At 40.9% G+C, this 25,498-nt stretch overlaps 1 protein-coding gene across 2 annotated transcripts in view; it reads left to right on the plus strand.

The window, feature by feature from the left end:
• Nucleotides 1–3,257: 3,257 nt before the first annotated feature.
• The window catches only part of ACVR1 (activin A receptor type 1), a 100,989-nt gene continuing 78,748 nt past the window's right edge, over nt 3,258–25,498 (plus strand). For both annotated transcript variants that reach the window (XM_019636863.1, XM_019636864.1), the window contains exon 1: nt 3,258–3,356. The gene's annotated coding sequence lies outside the window, so the exon portion shown is untranslated. The remainder of the gene's footprint in view (nt 3,357–25,498) is intronic.

Raw genomic sequence — 25,498 nt, forward strand, 5'->3', positions numbered from 1 at the left:
TCCACGCAGCCTTCGTCTTATCCTCTGGCTACAGTTTCTCCTTCCTCATTGTTTTCATAGCATTATTGTTTATAATTCTTCTGTAATTTTTTTTTCTTTATTGGTATATTATAAACTCTTGGAAGGTTAGGACCATATTTTGTTTACCTTTGCATATCTCATAGCAGATAGGTTCCTTAAATTGAACATTCAGTATCAAAATGAATCTCAGATTTGGGACCCAGATGGATTGGGACTTGGCAGTGGTTAAGTAGAAATTTTTAACGAGAAAATGACAAACTTTCCTTTTAATGCAGATTGTTTCCTTTTAATAAGATTGTTTCAAAGCTTTTCTTTTATTAGCTCTCTCTCGTAAAGTAAAATTTCTAAACTGTTCTTCCCTATTATCATAAAATTAGAGGAGAGTTGCCTTTTTGATAATATCAACGTCTTCTTCCCATCCAATTTAATCCCTCCTACCCATGCCTCACTATTTTTTGCAAACCATGGCTTGTGATCTATTACTGGATCAATTTAGTGAGTCACCTTCCCCGTTAAAAATAAAAAGAAATAAAAATTTTTAATAAAAAGTTACGTGCTGCAAGAGTAAGAATTGCTTCATGAAATTTTTGTTTTGGTTTGTATATGTGTGTAATGAGTTGAAATGTAAGCCATTTTTTATTACAGTTGAGGGTCAAAATTTTTGAAAGGCACTCTCCTGTGCAACCTTGTTCTAAACTCTTGGTATTCTAGTTCATTTCTTTTGTTTCTGTATTTTTCATTTATTTCTTTTGATGTCCTTTCTAAGGGCTAATCTGCAGATCCTTCTGGGGAACACATGATATATACGTGTTCCTTTATGCTCAACCTTTCCTTCACCCATTTAGCCTCTTTTTATAATAAACCCCAGGGTCACAGTGTGACATATGTTGCTTTCTGTCTTCTCCTTTGGAGACTTTAAGTTCCCTCTCCTGTCCTCAAGAGGAGAAGAGGTGGAATCAGCTTATTCTTTTTTTTCCCTCTTCTATGTTTTTGTTGAGGTGTAGCACACAGACGGTAAAATGCACAAATCCTAAGCATAGAGCTCAGTGGATTTTCACATCTGTATTCATCTACAGAAGTGTCACACAGTTGAAGATATCAAACATTGTCATCCCTCCAGAAGAAAACAGCTTATTCTTAACTCCTTTCTGGAGCAAGGTGGGTGGGTGAGTAAACTAGTCGTTTCTCTCCAACTCCCTTTGTTTGCATCAGTAGGTAATGTAGAGTTTTGAAATGTATAAAGGTCTAAAGCAACGGAGTTAGGAGGTGTTAACACAGAGCGTGCTGAACAGGAACTTTGGAAGAATAACACAGTACCAGCAGGGGCGAGCCAAGAGGAAAATCAAGAAAGAATCCTTTCGGAAAGAATTCAGGGGAAGAAAAGTTTATCTGAATTTCCGAGAGGAAAACATAACACTTAGTTTGCTGTTGCCACTGTACAAATCATGACAACCTTGAGTATCTTGAAACAACACACATTTATTCTCTTATAGTTCCAGAGGCTCAGAGGAGTTTTCACTTCCTTTGACTTGTGGTCCCTTCCTCCATCTTCAGAGTGCATCCCTCTACTTCCATCAGTCACATTGCCTTCTCTGTGCAGTTAAACCTCCCCCTGCCCCACCCTCCTCTTACAAGGACACTTGTGGTTGCATGTAAGGCTCACCCAGATAATCAAGGATAATCTCTCCATCTCAAGATCTGCCAAGTGCCTTTGTCACCTAAGGTAACAGTCATGGATTCTGAGGATTAGAATGTGGAAACTTGGTTTCTGTTTTTCAAGAATCTTTCTTCCCGGAGGAAGGTCTGCTGGATATTTGATTCTAGTTCATTCTCTTTTTTAATATTAGATTAATTTTTCTTAAATACCGCATTGTACATTTTAGTTCCTGGCTCAAACATCTTTGGTGACGCCTCTGTTAGCTAATAAAATTGATATGACCTAGATCCACATGGACATTACGTTTCACCCCCAAGTTACAGTTCAAGCTTTTCTTTCTCTCTTTCATTTCTAATTTAGCAGCATGTGTTTCCTCATTGTTCTTGCGTTTCCTCATTGTTCTTCCACTACCAGCCATCTTCTCTCTGTACTGGTGTCTTCCTCCTGCATGTTGGGTCCTGTCTCACCTTTTAAGGCCTCTTCCACCCCCCACAGTGTTTTCCTCCTCATCTGTATTACTTTCCTTGCGCTTCCATAACAAATTACCACAAGCGTGGTAGCTTTGAAGAACAGCAATTTATTCTTTCACATTTGGGAGATCAGACGTCTAAAATCCAGGGGTTGGGCTTCTCAGATGGCTCTAGGGGAGGAGCCTTCCTTGCTTCTTTCAGCTTCTGGTGGCTCGAAGCATTTCTTGGTTTGTGGCTGCATGACCCATCTCTGCGTCCATTGTCACATGGCCTTCTTTCTTTTGTGTGTCTCTTATACGGATACTTGTCATTGGATTTAGGACCCACTCAGTTAGTCCAGGACAATCTCATATTGAGATCCATATTTAATTACATCTGCAAAGATACATCCAAAGGTGTGGATGTATCTTTTTTTTGGGTATGGGGGCGGCACCATTCAACTCACTACACAAGCTCAGCCAGTAGTCATGTTTTATTTCGTTGACTTCTTGACATAACTACCAATTTGGAACCCCTCACCTCTGTCCTGTTATTTTGCCCTTTAATGGAGAATTCCTGTCTCTTTGACCCCACTAAGCCCTTTGGGGCAAGAAGGCTTCTTTTACTGTGCAGTCCTTAGCTCCTCCTAGCCACTGCAGTGCTTAAGAAGTTGATAAATAAAACAAAAGCTGGTATGTAAAAACCCTGGCATGGTGATGATCAGGGTGCTAGTTTGAAATACAGTTAAGTCATCTTTCTCACTGCAAGGATTTTGTTTATTAATTTCTGGTAGTTTTCTTTTGGGAGTTGTTTTTTTTTTTTTTTTTTCCTCAAGAAATTTAAGTGAGTAGTGGGTGGGGGGGAGCTGAGCTGATAGTGGAATTGCAGAGCTGAAATAGAGCAGAGAAAAGCCTTTGCAGGGAAGGGCAAACCCAGCAGGGACAATGGGTTTGGAGGTCTGCCAGGGAAAGCTGTGAGGCCGATTGGCAGGTTCGTCCACTGTTAGTTGGGAATTTGTTGTACCTTGTCTCCTGGAAGTCTTTATCTTCACTGGAATTCTTTCCAGTAGATTTTATAAACTGAGAAGATACTTCTTGGAGGCACCTGAGCTTGATGTCCGCCTGCACGATGAAGACCTGTGCCAAGAGCAGCCCCCAGCCTCGCTTTCCCTGAGGAGATGGCCTTCAAGCTTCACCTGCCCGGGAGGCTGATGTCTCTTGGCCCGCCCTGTAAGCACGGCTGCCCTTTCAAGCTTAACAGTGAGCACCAGTCTTAGGCTGTTTCCCCAACTATTTTCTTTTCTTCACTTGGCTTCATTTCAAGGTTATCTGATAATATCTTCTTTCTTCTTTAGCCTCAGCCTTTCTTGGAATAGATGCTAGCAGTCTAACCCCATTAAAGTTTGAGTGGTGCGCTGATGTTTGCTGTACTTTGCATTTGAAGGTGACTGATTTTCAGCCATTTGAGTATTTTCAAGTTGGTGTTTTTGGAGTTTTATCGTATCCATGAATTCTAATATCTCTGCTGCAGTCTGTGAAATATAACCGCCACTAACAGTGACGACATCCTGTAGGAAAATTGCTCCATAAGGTGTGTGTTAACCCTCTCCCATGATGTTGTGGCTGGAAAGGAATGCAGAGATTGTATCATAATGGGTAAGAATGGCTGATCAGGCAAGTGTGGATTTGAAGTTCTTTCTGCCACTTTTCAGCTTTGTGACATTAGGAAAGTTACTTAACCTCTCTGAGCTTCCACTTTATCATCTCCAAAATGGAGATAATAATTCCTATTTTATTGTTACGTGGGGGAGGATTAAATGTGGTAATGTGCGTGGAAATCTCTAGCATAGCAGTATCTGGTACCTGGGAAGTATTCAAGAAATTGTGACTGCTATTATTATTTATTTTTCAGAGAAAACCGGGGCACTGTTAAGAATGCTTCCAAGTCACCCACAGTAAGATTTTTAACCTGCAGAATTTAATAAACAGACCATTAGTGTGTTGTGTAATGCAGTATTTAATACATCAGTCATTACAATCTGGCTATATGGTATTCATTTGGTTAGTTTGTAGAAAGATAGAGCATGAATAAAAACACACTTATTGACTGTGTTACTGAGTTAAGACATTTATCATGGTAAAACTACACTTCCCGTTAGTTTAAGGCCTCTATCTCCAAACTCAGCGGGAGGATGGAATTTACAGTATGGTTTGATTAGTGTTAAATTCATATTTTTAGGAATAATTTTGTGACTGTTTAAGTCTGAAGGGTTTATTCTCTATCATTTGTTTTTTTATAATAGAGATGTGATTGAATATGTTGTTCTTTGTACTAGGAAACCTTGAATTCATATAATGCCTTTGCTAGTTTTCAGATTGGAGAAAAAAAAAAAAGAAATCTTAGTAGATGAACCTTAGAGTAGACCCCTGCCCAGAGTCAGTATTTTGGATGAAGATTACTTTCCCTAGATGCCTCTGTGTATCAGATCATTTTTGTGTTTTCAGATGGAAAAATAAAGGGCACAAAGTGCAGGAAATTGAGTGAATTGGGTCATCATCTGACCTGGGATGTTGGTGTCGTGACTAGTGTTGAAGACTATTGCCAGAGTTAATTGGTTTGTGAGTTGAAGAATTCCTTACAGAAGGGAATGTGTTCTTACAGGGAGGCAGGGAGGGAATTCTTCTCAGATCTGGGGCCTTATAGCAAGTGATATATGGTTAGATGCATGAAGGAACTTCCATGTGGGGCTTTCTGCCTGCATGTAAACTGCATGAGGGTAGGAACTCGGTTGCATTTGCTGGGATACCTCCAGTGCCTGCAGTTGCCTGGCTCAGTGTAGGTGCTCAGTACACCTTGATCAAGTACATGAATGACCAGGGGAAGGAAAGTGAACTTGGTAGGGTTCAGAGTACCCTCTGTACTACTCTATGCAGTTGATTTCTGGACTGACCCTTCCCAAGGATCAAGAAGTTGGTTGAAAGAGAGCTCCATCCACGCTGTGGGCAGTTGTATGTTGGCACACCAACCATGCCGATGCCGTGGCAGGTCCTGGAGATGAAATGATACAAAAGGTTTTTTTATCCAGGGTCACAGTCAGTATTTGGATCATTGTGGTTTCTGTGTTTCAACAGTGTCTGTAACAAGGGCTGTTTCCCAAAATGACTTCTCCCAAAATACTGAGGTGAACTCTTGAGTTCAGGGGATTGGGTGGACCTGTGATCGTTAAGCCTAAATCAGTCCTGTGAATTTTGGTGCGTTTGATTGTCCCTGAGAAGCTGCTAGGTAAATATGGTCATTTATTTATTGACATGATTTCCCTGTCTAAGCGGTCTCAGTGGCCTTATGCTTCTTTCTGTCCCCGCCCCCCACCCATCCTACATCCTTATGTCCTCAGATAAAAGAATCAATATAAAGGTTTGAAATTCCTAATAATTTTCATGGTGGAAAGGAGTTGAGAGTGAGTCGATTTTCTTATTCCCTCCCTCCCTCCCGTTACAATTTTGAGCCTGTGTGTTCTATGGTTTTTTTCTAAGCACCAAACTGATATTCCTATGATTTTAAACTGTAAGGTCTCTTTTTGATCTTTGGGGGATCAGAAGCCAAGAATGGACAAGAGGAGGGGGAGGAAGAAAGCTCGCCTGGGCGTGGAGTGAGCTCGTATGCACAGTTCATAATTTTAGCCATACCTGGTTGGCTGTGCTGAATTTCTTGGTGGAAAAGGTCTGTAGTTCTATTACCAACAAGGGAGCAGGAGTTGTGGTTGCTGTCAGGCCAGCAGCCAGGAGGATATTTATAGTCGTAGTGCGTGGCTGTGAGCCCACCATGGTTCTGGATACGCCTCCTTCCTTCAAGTCCCCAGTGTTCTTGAACCGAACCCTGCCCTCGTTGGCCAGACAGTAGTTAATGATAAAGCGGAGAGGGCTGCAGGACGAGGCCCGCGTGATGGCCTTGGCGGCTCTCAGCCTGCAGGTGCTTGCTCTTTGCCTGACCTGAACCCCCAGGGGAAGAGCAGGTGTCCCCCTCCCACCTCTGCTCAGGGCTGTCTGTGATGGTGTCTTGGCCTTTCCCTGAGTTGGCTCCTTTGGCATGGTGCTGCTGTGGACCACTCGCCAACTAGAGTGCACTTTCCCGGTGTCCCACGGTCCAGGTTGGTGCAGTTTTCTGACACCAAAGCAAAATGTGGATCATGCATTCAGCTTCCTCATTTCTCCTTGAATTCAGGTCAGATATTTAGATTTGCCTTGCAGAAGGGGCCAGAGTCAGGTGATGGTTTTAAGTATTTTAGCTCACATTAGCATATAAGGATTAGAGGAGAAAAGGGAAAAGAGACAGTTCTCAGAGGAAACAACCACAAATGCAGACATTTTTTGTTGTTGTTGTTTACATGATAAGGTATAACTTGTGCATTTGTGTTAACTGCTGGGTGTTTTTAGGATGGAATGATGGTTCATCTGTTAGTTTGCATTGTGAGTGACTGAAAACGCAGCCCAGACTAGTTGTTAGTAAGATGAGAATCTGATGGCTGCCATGCTCGGGAGTCCAGGCCAGCGCAGGCTTTTGACCTGGGTTGATCCAGGACTCAAGCAGTGTCCCTGGGACCCTGCTATTTCCCCCTTAATTATTCTCTCTTTGTTAGCTCTGTTCTGGCAGATTCTCCCTTCATGGTAGCTAAAGGGCTATGGCATATTCTCCCAGGTTCAAGTATAATGAGAAAAATTAAACTTAAAAAATTTTTTTTATTTAGCCATTTCTGTAAAATCCCGACAGTCATTCTGATTGGACCAGCCTAGGCTAAATCCCACCCCACAATTTAATGCTATGTGCTGACTGGCTTTGCTCCTCTACCCCAGTGTTTAGGCCAAATAGGAGACGGCATATCCCCAGCATCCCCAGCTCGAAGTCAGGGGTTGTTGGAAATGTGGCTGGGGAGGTGGAGGCAGAGGGGTGGGGGGTGGGGAATGGTGTAGACAAAAGCTGGGGAGGCAAACAGTTCTTACAAAATGATCCTATGAAGCACATATTGGGGACTTTCGTCATCTTGGAGTCTTGTTTTTGGACCTCATGCATTGTTGCTTAATGGTTACTACCTTGGTTTTTAGGAAGCGTAAGTTCTGGGTGTGTTTTCTAGGTAAGCCTGGCATCCCCTAGAAGCGGAGGGCCAGTGATTTTTGCTGATGCTCCCGGGATGCTCACTGCAGAATATCAAATGACAGCAGGTCTTCATGGCTGCCATGGTAGGTAGCTCTGTGTGGTGACATTAGCTCAGTTAGCTTTCATTGTATGCCGTGACATCAAAGGTTGTAGCTGCACAGCTCTTCTTGACATATGTTTTGTATGTGGCTGAAAACACGTGTTCTGCTTCTCTCCGGCCATTGAGATTCATTTTGGGTGACCGTCCTGTCAGCTTGGGGCTGTGGAGAAGGGAAGGCGAGGCTGCATTTTGGCAGCACGTCAAGCCTGAAGCAGCATCCTGCAGCCAGCACCATAAGCTGTATAATTTGTCCACAGAGGCCGATGCATTATAGAAATGAAAATTCCTCCTCTGACAGCATTCATTGCTTAGTAGGCAGCAATTTGGCTGTCAGAAACAGCTGGCCCTGCAGGGTGGGACAATGGAAAGGCGAGACCAGAGAGAGGCCAGTGCTTACTCAAGTCTCCCACTGGGAGAGGATCGGGTTTCGAGACTGTCATTACCAACAGACTGCCAGGGGCTCGAAGGCAGCGCTTCCAGTGAGCAGGAGCCTGTGGCTCAGACGCTTAGTGATTTTCCCCCATTTTTGCTGAATGGAACAACAACAAAAAAAAATTAAAAATAAATTATTAACCTTGTTGACTCTCCAATTTTGGCTTTCCCTAAAGGTTCAGTTCTGATTGTGTCTTCTCCTTGGTGGTGAGCATTTCTGGGGAAGTCAGTCGCTTCTAACCTAAGTCTAGTTGTTATTGGTCCATTTTGGAAAACTCAGAAAGGAGTGGGGTTGAGTAATTGCTTGGTATCTGCATGTTTGAGGTCTGTAACTTTTAGAATCAAAATTCTGCTATATAGAAGCAATGCGGAAAGGACCAACATTGAGGACCCACGAGGCATGTTCAAGCATGAAGTAGAAAGCCAGTATGCATTTTCCTCAGTTGCAAATGCTGGGGACAGGAGTGGGACAGCGTTGCTGTGTGGCTGGAACCACAGAGCTCTGCTGTGTGAATCTGCAGTGTGGCCAGCTCTGTGCATTTTCCTGTATTGATTTCATGACTCACAGAGCATGATCTCAGCAAAAAGCACACTTAAACTACAGAGGAGACATCTGTCTGTTATAAGAGGACATATTTTCTGGGTTCAGTGGCGCCGGTTTTTCCCTATGAGTTTGTAAACTAGAGAGGTACTCATTACTAATGTCTCATAAAGGGTCTTTTTTTTTTAATGTGTTTTTTTAAAAACCATCTAACTATTATTTTGACTTTTATTTCACAACTGAATTTGCCGTCTAGGAAAGCAGTAATAATATTTCTTCTTCTTTTTTTTTTTTTTCTTAAGCTACGTGGCAAAATGGGATTTTTCCCCCCCCCGTATATAGCAAAGGCCTAGAGGAAGTTTAAAGCAACATGGTGGGAAGTACCTTGCCTCTTTGAAGGGAACAGCGTTTGATAGATATTATTGGGTGACCCAAGATAAGTTTGACTGTTGGAATTTGGTTGTTGTTCAGCATGGCTGGAACTGTATTTCCCCCCTTTCCCTCTAAATCTGTTTCCCTTTTATATGATAGAAGCGGAAGTTCCCAGATGTTGTTTGGATTAACGAGTGTGTTTGGGGAGGGGGAAAAAAAAAAGCTTTCTTAATGATAATAACAGAGTCAGACTGGCTGGTTCTGCACTGACAGGAAAATGGAGAGATAAAAACTCCATTAATGGTGTGTGCACTGCCTAAGTAGCCAATAAAACAATGCTGTCCTCACTGGAAACCAGTCCCAGACTGGCAGCGCTTCGTGCCAACTGCAGGAGACAACAGCTGCGGAGAGGGGCAGAAGTATTCAGTCAAGAGCCTCTGTTAAATGACGGGCTTGGGGGGCGGTTCTTTTGTTCTCTTCCTCCTCCCACTTTTGCCCATTTTCCTTGATGAGCCCTTCTTAATGCTTGCTGTTCCAGAAATTGAACCACCTCTGATTAAAACTTAATGGTTACTCACAGAATGAGGTTGGCTGGTGGTAGTTTTGAAGCCTATTTTTCTGGGTTAGTTTGATTTTTGTGACAATAGGAATTGTTAATTGATATAAAATGTATCCAAGGGTTACCATCCTTAACGTTTGCTACTTCTACATAAGAACCCAGAATAGTCACTTGTCACAGATGTAACGCTGCAGTTTCCTCCCAAATATCTTTGAATTTCTACGCTGAAAATTAGTAGCAAAACCAATTTTTTTTGATACATCTCATTTTGAAGGGTGGCAGAGATTTGGTCTCATTCATCATATTCATACTTCCTGAGCCCAAAGCCCTCTCTGCTCGGACCCTGAGCCATCAAGGCTAAGTGCAGGAGCCCTCACATTGGGAACTTACTGTCTCGTGGCCAAGTGAGCCCTGAGGTCTCCAGAGAAGGGAAGGAAAGAAGCGCTATTGGAGTGGTTATAGAAAAGCAGCTCTAAAACTTCCAAAAAGAGGTGATCCTGTCTTTGATCCTGGCCCTGTCTTTGTTTCCTGTGAGTTTAAAAATCTCAGTTACTTTAACTTTTTAATTTACGGTATATGGGGGTGGGGAATAGACATTTGAGTGTTTACTTTTGTGCCAAGTCCTGTGCCACAGACTATATATTATATATTAGGATGTTGGTATCTGTAGCTTTCATTTACAGGTGAAAGGAACAAAACGCTTGAGGAATTAACTTCTCAAGGCTGCAGTCTGTTCTCCCTGTTCTTGGGTGCAGCTGGAATGAAACAAATTATATAAACCAATAGTTTGGTATTTGTTGTACATAATTACAGTGGACATCCAAAGAGGAGGTGTGGGAGCTCTTTATCCAGACCAGCCGTTCTCAACCTGTGGTTCGCAACCCCTTTGGGGGTCGAATGACCCTTTCACACAGGGGTCGCCTAAGACCATTGGAAAACACATATTTTCGATGGCCTTAGGAACCGAGACACCGCTCCTCTATCCGTCTCCATGCTTCAAGAGAAAATTTCATTTATTTGTAATTAGAAATAAATATTTTACAATATATAATTACATATTGTTTTTGTGATTAATCACTATGCTTTAATTATGTTCAATTTGTAACAATGAAAATACATCCTGCATATCAGATATTTACATTACGATTCATAACAGTAGCAAAATTACAGTTATAGAGTAGCAACGAAAATAATTTTATGGTTGGGGGTCACCACAACATGAGGAACTGTATTAAAGGGTCGTGGCATTAGGAAGGTTGAGACTTACTGATCTAGACCCATCAGAAGGCTGGTGGTGAGGATAGGGACACGTACTACCTTTAAATCCTGGAAGGCTCTGTGGAGGAGGAGAGAGTCATTTATTTTTCAGCGAGGCACCATGACTGGGAATAGGGATTCAGAGCTGAATCAGAGCTGATATTGCTGTCAGAACGTCACCATCATTTTCTGGTGGACAAAGCCAGGGGAGGGGAGAACAAGTATGGGTGTCCAAGCACCCTGGGGGAAGGGAATTTTGAGAAAAGTACCTGGTAATGGCTTGGCTGAGAGTGAGGCTTCCCTGGGTTACCCTCTGGAAATGGAGGGCTTTGAGTGCAGTTAGGGCATTGGATAAAATATGTCAGGAAGAACATTAAGTCATGATTTTAGGTGCCACCTGTGTTTCCCTTTTGGAAGCTATGTGTGCACTGTAACTGGTCTCAAGGATCCTGCCTGCAGACCTCTCTCCCAGACTACTTCCAGACCATGCATGCCAAGTGGCCAGTGGCTACAGGATCTCAATGGTGGTTTCTTCTCTCTTGTGACTAAAGATGGCGAACTAAGGTCCAGGGGAAAACTATATTCTTTTAGATAGAGCCTTTACGTTAGGCATTTAACAAAAAAGTACGAGGTTGGACAATTAAGTTCATGAACTCATCCTAGAAAAAGTGCTTCATACCTCATTGCTGAGTATCACTAGTCACCTTCGAAGTACTCCTCTTGGGAAGCTATGCACTGATGCCAGTGTTTAGTCCACCCTTCAAAGCAATTTTGGAACTCTTTTTCTGGAATGGCCATCAAGAGCTGTCATTGTATGACCCTTGATGTCCTGAATGCCATCAAATTGTCTTCCTTTCAATATATCCTTTATCTTCGGGTAAAGAAAGAAGTCATTGGGAGCCAGATCAGGTAAGTAGGGCGGGTGTTCCAATAAAGTTACTTGTTTACTGGCTAAAAACTCCCTCACAGACAGTGCCGTGTGAGCTGGTGCATTGTTGTGATGCAAGAGCCATGAATTGTTGGCGATGAGTTCAGGTCTTTTTCGTCTTTTTCACGCAGCCTTTTCAGCACTTCCAAATAGTAAACTTGGTTAACTGTGTGCCCAGTTGGTAAAAATTCATAAGGAATAATCCCTCTGATATAAAAAACGGTTAGCAACATCGTTGCAACATGTTTGCAAACTTAATTGTCATATCTTGTACGGGACTTTTCCTGGTATAGTTTTTCTTTAGAATGTAAACTATAGAGAGTCTGTTCTGAGGAAATATGATCCCTCGGTGATTAATATTAGATATTGAATGGCCTTTATCATGTCAAGCTTGCTCTATTGTGCCAGCTTGTCTTTTTCTAAATGCCAGGGCATCATTGTGTTAATTTTGTATATTTAAAGGACTTGAGTGAGTTCTAGATGTGACACTTTGGTTGTCATGTTTGGATTTTGTTGTATAAAAGGCTCCATAGTGGTCTTTTTTTTTTAAAGATTTTTATTGGGGAATTGGAGGATGGGAACAGCGCTGGGGAATTGGGGGAAAGGGAACAGACACGTTGCTGTCCTTTTGTTCTTCAGTCTAGTTGTGGAGGACGTTGCTTCACTGGCCCAAGTTGGCACCATCATTGCGCTCTTCCCAGGCGAGGCAGACCAGTCGCCGGCTTCTGGATGGCCGCTCACTGCAGCTGCTGGCCGCTCACGCTGGCTGCTGGCTACATACGGTAGCCCATGGCAACCCACTGCCACAGGGGCTGCAGCCTACACCGTCGCTGGCAACTCATGGCAGCCCAACTCCAGGTTGAGCTGGTGTTCAGCATCTTAGCTGTAGAGGGCAGTGTCACTGGCCCTCATATGTGGGATCCAAACCGGGGCCCTGCTGCTCAGAGCTGGCATCCCAAGCCAGCTCTTAACCAATGTGCCACTCAGCCTGCCCAGTGTTGGGCTTGATAGGTATTTATATATGCACTCATACTGATAATGAATAGTGCTGTATAACAATTAAAGGTGTTATTGGCTGGTTGGTTGGTGGTGACTTGTGTTCAGCTTTCTCTTCACTAGATAATCCTTGGGGGATAGAATTCTGCATGCTTGTTTCAGTGTGAAGGTTTCCCTTTAGTCTGTCAATAAACTCTACCGTTGAGGGGTCCTTGCTTTTACCATTGGTTTTCAGTCTTGCTATGAGGTGGAGGTAGATTGCAGTCCATTGTGAGGTTTGCAAGTGATTTATTATTATTTATTGATGAGGTAAAGAAGCTTTGAGACACTTCAGAGCCAGTTCAGCGCTACACTCTCGTGTGCCTTCTGTTATGTCTTCCAGAGTGAGAAAAGAGGGGAATTAATTCAAAGACAAGCCAAAGCAACTATATTTTTTAGTTGTTGCAAGGTAAGAACTATTAAGAAAAGGAAAGAAATGAGCATTACAACTAAAGTCAAGATAATGATTCTAATAATAACAGCATCAATATAATAATGGCTCACCCTTTAAAGGTGGTTATATGGTCAGGTTCTGTTCTAAGTACTGTACATATATATTCACTCATTTAATCCTTATAAGTAAGTACTCTGTGAGGCAGGTACACTTTTTTTTTTTAATCGTAATTTTGCAGATGAAGGAAATGAAGGAGCATTAAGTTACGCACCGAAGGCCCTAAAAGTAGCCAATGGCAGGGCTTGAATTCTAACTCAGGCAGTCTGGCCTCAGTTCTGAATTTTAGTTGCAGGGTAGGGGAGGAAGATGAATGCTGGTGATTAAAAAAAATAATTAGTTCCTTCACTAAAGGTTGTAGTTGCATTTTTAGTATATATAGATTGAATGTATACATTCATAAATGTGTGATGTGTGTGCATATAATATATCCATGAATTCATACTGTATTTGAGAAATGGCAGTAAATGTGTATGTGTGATAGTTTCTTTAGCATTCTTGCTATTTGATGTACAATAAACCCCATAGTTGGGAACCACTTATCTCCCTCTAGAAAGAGAATATAGTTACATATGGAAGCAATGGAAGCTTTTCCCCACCCTGGCATGCTCCCACTTCCGTAGAATAGTCATACCTATTTGCCTCTTTCCCCCCCTAAATTTATGTACAGGGTCTTGTCTTTGCTAAAGGCAGGTGTTGACTGTGACTCTGAAGTAGAAGGTAAAGCATGCGTGTATACGTGTATGTGCGCTAGGAAAGTTCATACAGAATATTTAAAATAAAATAGCTTTTAGATATGTAGTTGACCCACTTGTCGTATGTCCAAAGTGAAAAATGATGACGGACACCTCACAGTTGTGTTAAACCAGTTTAAATTTGGTTGTAAGTTCTAGGAGACTCAGTTGAATTTATGCCAGAAAATGTTGTCTTAAAATAAGCCTGAGTATACAGCAATGGTGGTAGAACCAACAAAAATGCAGTATAGGAAACGACTAAAATGTTCAAAAAAAGGATATTATCTAAGAGTTCTCCCTTCCAACACTTAATGCATTCAAATTTAGAACTACCAAGCTAGGATTTTCCTTCCTGCCAGTTTCAGAAAATAAGCCATTCTTAAACGTATGCAACATTATCATTTACCTCTGGGAATTATAAAATAAAAAAGCAAAATCATGGAGACAAATGTTTGTGATATGAATGAGGGTTTAGTGACCTGCAACTCAGTGGAATATTTCTCAGAATTGTTGACAAGTGTGAGTGGTAAACATAGGCGCTTGGTAATGTTTGTATTTCCTTTTTATACGCACGTCGCACTCTCATTGTTCTGGAAAGCATCCCTTTACAGTGATGTTTAGCTCACTCTCCAGCTCCATGGAGAGCAATCTCCAGGTGCTTTAATGTGCAGCCTATGAAGACTAGTCTGTTAACCCATTGGTCTCTTGAGGAACTTGGAGAGAATTTAGCTGGTGTAATGTAGGCTCCACCTGGGGAGAGGACAGAGCCGACTTCTTTTAGTCTTTTTAGCTCTTCTTGAATTGCTTTTCAAAGCCAGAAACGTGTGTCATAAAGTTTATGTTTATATTTATGTAAATGCATGTATATATGTGTGTGTACATACACCCAATATATGTATCTTTTAAAGGGCTCCTCCCCCCCGCCCTTTAATCGTTGCTTGGGCAAATAGAGCACATATTAAGTGAGAACAGTGTTATTAAAACCACTATGAAAAATTAATTTCACATTCAGTTCTGGCCCAGTTGGGAATTTGGGTTATTGATTGTAAATATAGATTGTTTATATTGTCAGGTAAGTTGCTTCTTCAGAGTTGCAATGTCACAAATAGTTGAAAAGCTGATGTTTCAACTTGTGCTGATGTAAATTAATCACAGGTGTGGAATCTAGAGGCTGGCGATAAAAAGACTGCTAACACAGTCAACTTCAGGCTTGTTTTATTGTATAGAATGAATCTATATAAAAAAATGAATCTTGGTGTAAAACTATGTGTTCTAATGAATAGCAACCCAAATCAAGAGGCTGTAATTCCATTAGTAGACTGAATGCTTAGTGACACTTGAGGAAATTAAAAAGTATAGAAATGTCTCTGTTTTGTGGTTGCTCATAAAATTACTTGAGTAAGGAATCCAGAGATTTAAATATGCTAGATAATAGCGCATGCTTCTGGGAACAGTCCCATGTCCACCTTCCCACTCCACATGACTCCCACCCCAAAGCATCATTGGAATCAAAACAAGGATTCTAGAGGGATTTGCCCCGATTCTAGCTAGACTGGCTTCGGGCCTGACTCTTCACTAGCCACATCGTTCCTGCTGTTTTGTCTTCCCTTTTATTTTCTCCTGACACCAGGCGCTTCCTTTCTTAGAGCCCGCTGCACTTTAGTTTTCTGCCTTGCTACCCTCAGTCTAAGCTTGGTGGTGGTTTGCAGACCCTCAGTCTCCTCATCTGATACGTAAGTGGTGTCTGCCTGTTTTATAGCTGCGTACCGGAGTTCATACAGTCACGCGCTGAAGACCCAGAGCCTGGCAGGGGGGATCACAGACCTGGGTTCGGTTCCCAAACTGTGTGATTCCAAAGCTTTGGCTTTTTCCACAAAAATGAATTGGGAGACAGCTGTGTCCATGTCATTAACAGGCACAGCACAGCATACACTCAAGGCCTGAGTTGTACAGAAAAAGGTGTAAGAGCTTTCTTACTCTTTTTTTTTTTAATAATAGTTTTATTATTAATAATAGTTTTATTGAGTTGTTTGATTTATGAAAACATTCACCCTTTTATGGTGTACGGATTCAGTGGCTTTTAGTAAATCCGGAGTTGTGCAACTGTCACCATTATGACACGGTGGTGTCATATGTTAGACCATTTTCATCACCCCAAAAAAGAAACCATCAGCATGTATGTAAGACCAGTTTTAAATCCTACGTCCTAAAATCACTGACGTAGAAGTCAAAGGTTGGGCTCCCAATTATCCTGTGATCTGAGTGGCATAGATGCTGAGTTCCTAGACCAACCCCTCAGTGGGCAGTAGTGTTGTCATAGAATCCTCCAGAACAGTAAATTCTCAACCATTAAAAAAAAAAAAAGCCCAATTTTGATAAAGTAAAAAATCTCACATTCTTCTCCCTGTCTGTATTTGAAAGCAGTCGGATTTAAAAATTTTTTCTAAACAGACTTAACGTTTTTGATTTTTCTAAAATATACCTGCCACCCCCATTATTTGGATTGGAGCAACCTCAAGACTTCCAGGTCTTTATTGCAGGTTTGCTTGAACACATTCAATGAATCAATACAGTCATGATTTGAAATGACTCATGCATTAAGCAATTTCATGTGTAAACTTAAAGTGATCCCAGCCACGGAGTGCTAATAACAGTCACATTTATTCCTTGGATCGTCCTTCTCCTTAACATTTAACTTGGGCCATTGCCTCCTTTCCGTTACCTTCTTTATGCTTATTAAATTAAGTTGAATTACACTCTATAGCAATTTATATCTTTGTTCTTTTCACTGTGTGATATAAAAAGGTTGGGGGCTGGGAAAATGGCTGGTGGGGGTGGAGAAGAACCCTAATGCAGAGAGCATTGTCCTGGTGAGAAGAGCTTACCTTTTTTCCATGCTGGTGCCTGGCACCTTGACTGAAGACATCTAGAAGGAGGCCAGTGAATTAAAGCCATGGGAATTGTATGGGGCCTGGTGCCAAGTGACAATCTCAGGGACACTTCCGGGGGGGGGGGGCGGGGAATTAACATTTTTCTTATAAGATGAGGCATCTCCACTCTTCATTTTACTGACAACATCTTAGTTTCCAGTAATATTACAGTGTTAGCATGGTACCTGAGTGTTGCTGTCAAGTTACTTTCCTATATATACATAATTTAGGAAAAGATTATGTTCTATATAGTGTCAGAGTTGGGAATATTTCCTTGCTTTCACATGTAAGTTATTAGGAAGGTATTATGGTTTAGTGTATATGTTTCCACATTGACTTTTTATATGAAATAAACTTTACTTTTCTCTTAGTCTCTATAACTTAGGATTTGGCACAGTTGTTTTTTGTTTGTTTGTTTGTTTTGAATTAAAATCCATGACAAGGCTAAAAGTAGGCCTGCCTCCTTTTTTACCATTAACATATTTTTTTTACCAATTATTATTGTTTATATTTCCCTTGGAGGGTTTCTCTTATGTTTTGAATCCATTATCAAGGTTCACCCAGTCATCCATCAGCATTTATTAAGGATCTATTGTTTATAAGACTATCCCTGATGTTTCAGAGATGAAGAAATACTATTCCACAGACTCCGTAGGCAGTGAAATAACAACAAAAATGAAATGCACTTTTTAGGTGTTGTGATAATGAAGTTCGGGAACAACAGGTGAGGGTGCATGTTTCTCAGATAGGGTTTGGGCATGGGGCTGCAGGGAAGACTCCCATCAGAAGATCACTCTTGTGATGCTGAAGCATCAGAATTTGTCAGATGGAAAAAAAAGGCATTTCAGGCAGGCCCATGTAAAGGCCGGAGGTGAGCAAGATTGTGGTTGTCCTTAGGGAGCTGTAAGGTGTGATTAGGGTCCAGGTACCTGTGGGGTGATGATTAGATGAATCTGGACAGGTCTGGAGTCATGGAAATCAGAACCTGCACATGATAAGGAAAGCCATTGACAGCTAAAGAGGACAGGCAGCTCAGTGGACATTTCCTGCCCTGTTGGCAAGTAATTAGAGGTGATCCCAGAAGAGGCAGTTGGAGTGCTGCTGGTGGGAAACAGTGAGGGCTGGGACGAAGGCAGTGGTGGGTTCGTAAGGTGAACTAATAAGCTTCTGACTTGGTCATCAAGGTTCATCGGTGGCTCCATTGCATGAGATAGACCATAAAGGGAGGTTACCAGGTTTGGCGAGATGGGTGAGAGAGATGTGCTGACTTTAGTTCTGTTCATCTAGATTCCTTGTCGGGGGAACCAGATGTATTCTCATGCCCCTTGAGAGGCTGTTCTTTTACTTTCTGTGCATTTTCTAACTCAGTTATCCTTCAGTTGGCAAACACATTATTGGTACACAAATGAAATTAAAAGCAAACTTCTGTGAGTTAATAACTGAACTGCTAAATAATATAAAAAATGTTGTTTTTACTTGTTTTCTTAATGAGTGGGTTGGGTGCCGTCTCCGTAGAGGAGTAGATTGGAAAACCCTCTTTAATTAAAGAGGTAGCCTTTCCTGTTAGCATCTCTCTTGAGGAACCCCGCTAGCGATTATAAAAGAAATGTCTTAACAGAGAACCTTTGAGCGGGAGGGAAGCTTAGCAACTTGGACCACCATTCTCCATTTACAGTTAGGAAAACTGGATGCCAGACAGGGGAAGCGATCTCCCAGTGTCACAGGGTGTGTCCAGCTCCTTAGCTCAGTGTTTTCTCCATGGTACCTTGATGACTCACTGTAAGAACCCCAGGGAGATGACAGAGCAGAGTTTGTAGAGCTCCGGTGCTCAAGGCTGCTTACTCAGTGGTAGGCCCCGAGTTACCTGGATTCTTGACTTTCATCTTATTTTAAATTAATCTCACTGCTCATCAGTCAGCAAATATTTGTTGACTGTGTAGTTAGTATGAAAGGGATGTTATTATAAAACAAAAAAGATAGATAAGAGACTATTTTTCTCTTTAAGAATCTTGCAGGTTAATTTTTCAGATAACTCATTACAGGATTGACAACTGCTTTTTATGAAGTGTGTAGCTTGTTTGACATAATTATTGATATGTAGTGCGCGTACACATGCAATAACAACACCAAGAAAGCAAAACCATATAAAATATTGTTCACTTTTAATTTTTTCTTAACTTTCCTGGGTGTTTTTTTGTTTGCTACCTTGTTACCTTGTTCTGTCTGTACAGGGGGCAAGCAGTTTCCTGCCTAGCCTTGGAAATGCCTTTATGCCTGTGGGCAGATAATACATTAAATGAAACAATTAGAAAAAGAATGTTGATTGCGTTTTATTCCGTGTATTCTCCTTGAACTTTAATTAGGGAGAGTGATCTGGTGAGAATTTTATTTAAGTTGGTAACTGACATAAATATTTGCAAGAGGGCATTGGGTAGAATGGTTTTTAAAAGCTTTAGTCCTCTGTTCATTTATTTTGGGTCCTCCTCTTTTGTCATAGCCCCCTTCAGTGTTCCTAGAAATTTCTATAGGTACAGTTTTGAAAAACCTAACTTCAATTTAGAGTAGTTGTTTAGTTAACAAATGTACTAAGAAAACTTGTTGCCATTCTAAAGGCTGCTTTTATGAAATAGTACTTTTTCTATAATTCTTTATATGTTTCTTGTGTTAACCTTCTCCACTCAGATAAGAGTATTTGGTACTTTGTGCACTTCTTTGAATTTAAGTCTAGGGTAGAAACTTAGCCATTTAGGGATAAAGAAGTTTTCTACTACATTTCTGAGCTTGAGGTTGTTAATGCTTTTGGTTTTTCTGTAATTTTAAGCTTCATTCATTCAACAAATATTTAAATAAGTTTGGTGTTATGCTAGATCAGACATTGGAGTTTCAGTAAGACATTGGATACACAGAGTCCCGACTTTTACCCTTTTGCCATGATGGTTGGAATATATCTGAATGAATATTTCCATCTGCTGACTGCAGATGGAAACTTCCAGGAAGGAAGTTTGGGAAAGCAGATGTACATTTTTCTATATTTTTGTGTTTTTCAAGAATATATAACAGTAGGAAAATTTCATACATAAAAATAATGTCATTTATATACAGAGCAGCTCAAATTGTTATTATTAAATGCGTAAAATAGTCAAAATATCAACTTTTTGTTTTTTGTGGATTTCTGACGCATTTTGAAAAAAAACCCAAAAACTTGAAATCAATTAATGCAGTGACAGAGTTCAGCAAGCTCCCTGTTGAAGCTTTGCTAATATCTGTCTAGTGAGGGTAGATAAGACACAGGAACCCCAGAGTAAAGCTTAGTAGAAACAAAATGCCGACACCCCTTTAGGAAACCAGAACATCTGGTTCTGGCCCAGGTGGGTGGCATCCCTGTGAACTCTTACAAAAGTGCTTTGAGATCATTAGCTGATGAAAGCCTCCATAGCATTAGGTGTGAGGGTAGTCATCAAGGATTACCACATTGCTGAGAGACAACAGATAAAACACAGATGTCTCATGGTAATGGGGAGTGCTGGAGTGCTACAGGAGTTGGATTTACGAGGTCGGACAATTATGTGTGCGAACTTGTTGCAACGATGTTGCTAACCTTTTGATATCAGAGGGATTATTCGTTATGAATTTGTACAAACTGGACAGTTAACCAAGTTCCCTATTGGCAAGTGCTGAGAAGGCTGCGTGAAAAAGTTAGACGACCTGAACTTTTCACCAACAATTCATGGCTCTTGCATCACGACAATGCACCAGCTCACAAGGCACTGTCTGTGAGGGAGTTTTTAGCAAGTAAATAACAGTATTGGAACACCCTCCCTACTCTCCTGATCTGGCCCCCAGTGACTTCTTTCTTTACCGGAAGATAAAGGAAATACTGAAAGGAAGACATTTTGATGGCATTCAGGACATCAAGGGTACGATGACAGCTCTGATGACCATTCCAGAAAAAGAGTTCCACAATTACTTTGAAGGGTGGACTAGGCGCTGGTGATGGTGCATAGCTTCCCAAGGGGAGTACTTCAAAGGCGACTCTAGTGATATTCAGCAATGAGGTATGTAGCACTTTTTCTAGGGTGAGTTCGTGAACTTCATTGGCAGACCTCAAATACATAAAAGCTGAACCCAATAGACTGAGAAAGGCCATCTAAATTATCAGTGAAGTCTGGTTCTCTTGAGAGCAGTGGGTTTAGACGAAGAAATGGCATGTTCCTCCTTTCTTATCTCTGCCTGTTCTTCACTCCTCTCACACAGGGTGCTTTGATTCTTCACTCAGAACCTTTTTGAGATTTAGATATACCTGGAAAAACCCCTTGGGTTTGGACTAGTGAGGTGTCTTCAAACTCAGATCTCATCTACCGTGTTTCCCCGAAAATAAGACCTAGCCAGAGAAGAAGCTGTAGCATGATTCCTCCAGGATATGGAGGGCACGTACCCTTCACATGAGGGATTTATGTCCTGTTTCAGGGAGAAGGGTGTGCTTTCCACAAACTCCTTCAGTTGAAAATATTCAATATGCCAAGGTGCCATATTTTGGCACCTAAAATCATGCTCCGGCTTATTTTCTGGCTAGGTCTTATTTTTGGGGAAACAGGGTAGGAATTGACATGATTTCATGGATCAGCCACAGACCCATTAACTGGGTGAGGACTAACAGGATTTGAAAAATTAGCACCTATAGTATGAAGGGACATCAGAAAAATAAGGAGGGAAATGTGACGGATCCATTGAATTTGGTTTTATTGAGCTGCCAACTACTTTACAAGGTCTACTAAAAGGTTTGCTATACAGTTGGTAATATCAGCTGACCAGAAATGCTACTGGTTAACAGAAGACACTGTTGGGTCTTGTATAGGGAAAGAAATAAGGAAAGAAAAGCAGGCAGGAATGGAGAAGGAAGAGAGAGAATGAGTGAGTTACGTGGGGCAACCTAGGAATGAGGTGTATGTGTTTCTGTCTTCTTGTCTCTGTCTTTTGTCGAATCTTCTCTTCCTGAAGTCATACCTCTTATCTAGTGGGAAATGACTAAGGGGTATTCTGTTTTAGTCTGTAACTTTCCCATCTGGTGCCTGGATTTCTTTGAAGCTGCCACCAGTGGAGGGATGAGTATGGAGTATTATTAGTCTTTCATGTTCCCTCCTTTCAGGCTTCCTTGCTGAGCCCTTTTTAATATTTATTTTAAAATTGCTATTTTTATGAGTCCAAATGGTCAAATTTTAGCACTTTTCTATGATTTAACCTAATAATTCAACCCTTGTGAGTCTCAGTCTTCATCATTGCTCCTTAACTATTGAGTTTATAATAACAGCTCCCATGTATTACATCCACTGTATGCCATGTACAGCACGTGTGGCAACGCTGCACGAAATCATGATGTACCTGTTTTGCCTGTGAAAGACTGCAGCTCGGACAGTTGGCTCAAGGTTCCATGTCTAGTGATTCAAACCAGGACTGTTTCGAGCCTGGAATCCCCTGGTGCTACTATGTCTCATTGTCGTTTTCCTTTAAGTTTTATTCTTGCTCCTTGTGCTGTATATTCTGGCACAAATAAATGAGTCTGTGGCTGAGCAGATAAATGGATTTTGGTGGGCCACTGCACCACCTCAGTGAGGGTGTTTGAGATTATGTATTATAAGCAGGTTATCTTTAAAAATATAGCGTGGTGCTTAATTACACCCACTCCTGTTATAATCTACAGTGAATGCCTCTCATTTCTGCCAAATTATAATTTAAATTCTAGAGGAGAATGGTGCTCTGATATTTGGGCCTGAAATCCATCCCTGTGGCCAAAGCATTAGGAAAAATTAGAAAATCTTCTCATACTCGCTCTACTTTCCCTGGTCTTCTCACTAGGCTTTGAAAGGGACCTTAATTTTTTCCTGAAAACATCCTGAAGACTTTGTTTTTTCTCATGGTTGCCTCCTCTCCCAACTCTTTTTCCTCCATTCTTTAAAAGTCTAGTGAGTTTGAACCCTAGTCGGTATCTAAATATACACCTGATAAAGTAGTGTTTCCATTTTCAGAATTCCTTCCCAGGATTTCTTGGGAAATTTGTAATTTCCAAATCTTGAAAAATAAAAATCAGTTAAATGAGGTCAATGGAAAAAAGTACTGTAATTCCCCTGTGATAATTAAAAACAATCAACATAGAGACATTAGTAGATTGAAGGACTCTACTGATGTCAAGTTGAAAGCTAACCTGTGGAGTTGAAGATAAGATTGACATTTCCTAGGGCTAGGACAGGGTCAGAGCACAGAGGAGAGAATTGGTCATGATTACTGCTAGCTGTTGCTATGTTATAAATGTGTGTCCGTGGCCCTAACGGCTGCTACTGGTGAGTCATCCTTGCAAATAAAATAAATACAAGTTTATATGCATAGCATAGTGTATACAAATCCTATGAGCAGTATTCCAAGAAACATATTTCTGAAGCAAAATACAGTAAGTCTTTAAAAGTGGCAATTTCAACATGGGATTCTGTGCAGTGCTGTTAACCTTGCCTGCAGATCCAAACGCAGGTTATTGTAGGGGTCACCAAACTTTTTCTTTAAAGGGTGAGATAGTAAATATTTTAGGCTTTGCAAGCCATATGGACTCTGTCACAACTATCAGCTCTGCTGTTTCAGTGTGAAAACCGCTATAGACTATACATAAGAGGAACAAGTGGGGCTGCATTCCAATACAACTTTTATTTACCAACACAGACTGCGGGCTGGATTTGGCCCACTGTTGGACTACTACCCAATAGTGTTCACTGTCATTTTCCAGCATTTGAATATTTGATATAGGATACAACTCTTTGTAAATACTATTAAGTTTATTTCTTATTTATTTAACAATTTTTTTTAGATAGCCATAGTAATGAGTGAGGAATGTTTGGAAGTATTTTAAGAATAACTTATAATTTGAGGCATTCTGGAGAAATTCCTGGAAATTCTCATTTCTCATTCCCAAATCCCAGTGATTGTTTATTACATTTATATTTATAATTTGGAAACACCTGGAGAAGGGGATCTGTTGTATTTCCGTGCTCCTCTGTACTTCCTGATTCAACCAGCAGTTAGCTTTTCTCAGCTTTATATGGCTCTCTCTGTTCTTTGTGCTGTGTGGGTCCCTCTGAGTTTATCAGTTGTCTAGGACATATGACCTGTTTTTTTCTACTGGGAGATTGGGAATCTTGGAAACCAGCTGATATCCCCATTGCCTTTCTCTAGAATTACTAATAGATTGTACCTGCCTTGCCCACATGTTCAAGTGTCTGGAGTAGATCATTCTTCAAGGACACGTGCCATCTATATGCCTGATTATAGCAGTATTATTTTAGAGCCAGGAAAAAAGGACATTTGTAGTATCATGCAGATGATTTGTGTTATTGTTTGGAATTGGTGTGTATTATGCTTTTCTGCCATGCTGTTTTAGCACTTCTATTATTCTAAGGGGTAGAAAACAGGAAAGGGAACTAAGGATATCTAATATGAGCATTCAGTTCAGTTCTTACAGTCAAGATGCAAGTTAGCTTATTGGTAATTAGAAACATATATTTTGGAGTCCACAAAACTTGAATTGATTCTTGGTTTTGCCACTTATTAAAAAAAGTGTGATCTTGGGCAGTTTTACTTATTTTCTCGAACATTGTTTTCTTATCTTTCAAATGGGAATAATAATACCTTTCTCTCAATCTTTGTGTTGTTAGGGTTAAAACAGGTAAAATGAGTATGAAGTCAGCACAGTTCTAGAACCAAGGACTCACTAAACGATAGCTGGCATTATTAGTAACTCTTATAGGTGGAAGGAATGTACCGTGTTTCATGGGAAAGGAAACGGGAACACATAGGTGACATGATTTGTGTAAGATCACATTTAGTAGGTTGGAAAACTGGGTTTGGCTGTTTTCTAAGTCCATGTGCTTGCTAGCATGTGGTGCTGCTTATAATAATTTCAGTTAACAGTAATTCTACAGCAGATACACCAGGATTTATTGGGGTTATGGGGTTGAGTGGATAGACAGGAAAGGTATGGTGTCTTTTTCTTTTAATTGAGGTATAATTGACATGTAACATTACACTAGTTTCAGGTATACAACATCATGGTTTGATATTTGTATGTATTGTAAAATGATCCCCACACTAAGTCTCAACACCCATCACCATACAAGGGATAATGTCTTGAAAAGGCAAGGATTTAGACCAGTGGTTCTCAACCTTTCACAGGGGTCGCCTAAGACCATCGGAAAACACATATTTTCGATGGTCTTAGGAACTGAGACACCGCTCCTCTATCCATCTCTAGGCTCACATGCAGATACGCCCACATATGAGTACCCGGCGACCCCTGTGAAAGGGTCGTTTGAGCCCCAAAGTGGTCGTGACCCACAGGTTGAGAACCGCTGATGTAGAGTATTTGAAAGCTGCAATTTCTAGAAGCCAAGGATACAGTTATAACTAAAAAGTTGAGAAAACTTGCCCTGAATTTTTTTTTCCCCCTGTTGTTTAGCTGCTGTGTTGACTGCCAAGAACTTGTTTGATTTTAAGTAACTTTTATGCTTGCCTATTAGTCAGGTCCCGTCTTATACAATGACTTTTAAGGAAGTATGCATGTTCTTTTAAATTGGACTAAAGAAAAAATATACTACCATGTTAAATTCACAATTGGAGTTAGAACATTTTTTTTGGATTTCTCTTTTTCCCCCTTCCTCACACTCACCCTCCACCACTTCGCAGGAATGTGCCTCTGACCTTTATGGGTCAGATTTTTGCCTGGCATGAGGCATGATTAGCTGCCAATAATTAAACCTTCATAGCCAAACAAATGTGTTGGCTAAAGTTTTGGAAAAAACTCAGCTCAGTGAAAGTTTTGTGACAAGTTGGTGGAGTTTGCTAT

This window comes from Hipposideros armiger, unplaced genomic scaffold (assembly GCF_001890085.2).
Source record: "Hipposideros armiger isolate ML-2016 unplaced genomic scaffold, ASM189008v1 scaffold_30, whole genome shotgun sequence".
NCBI classification, from domain to species: domain Eukaryota; kingdom Metazoa; phylum Chordata; class Mammalia; order Chiroptera; family Hipposideridae; genus Hipposideros; species Hipposideros armiger.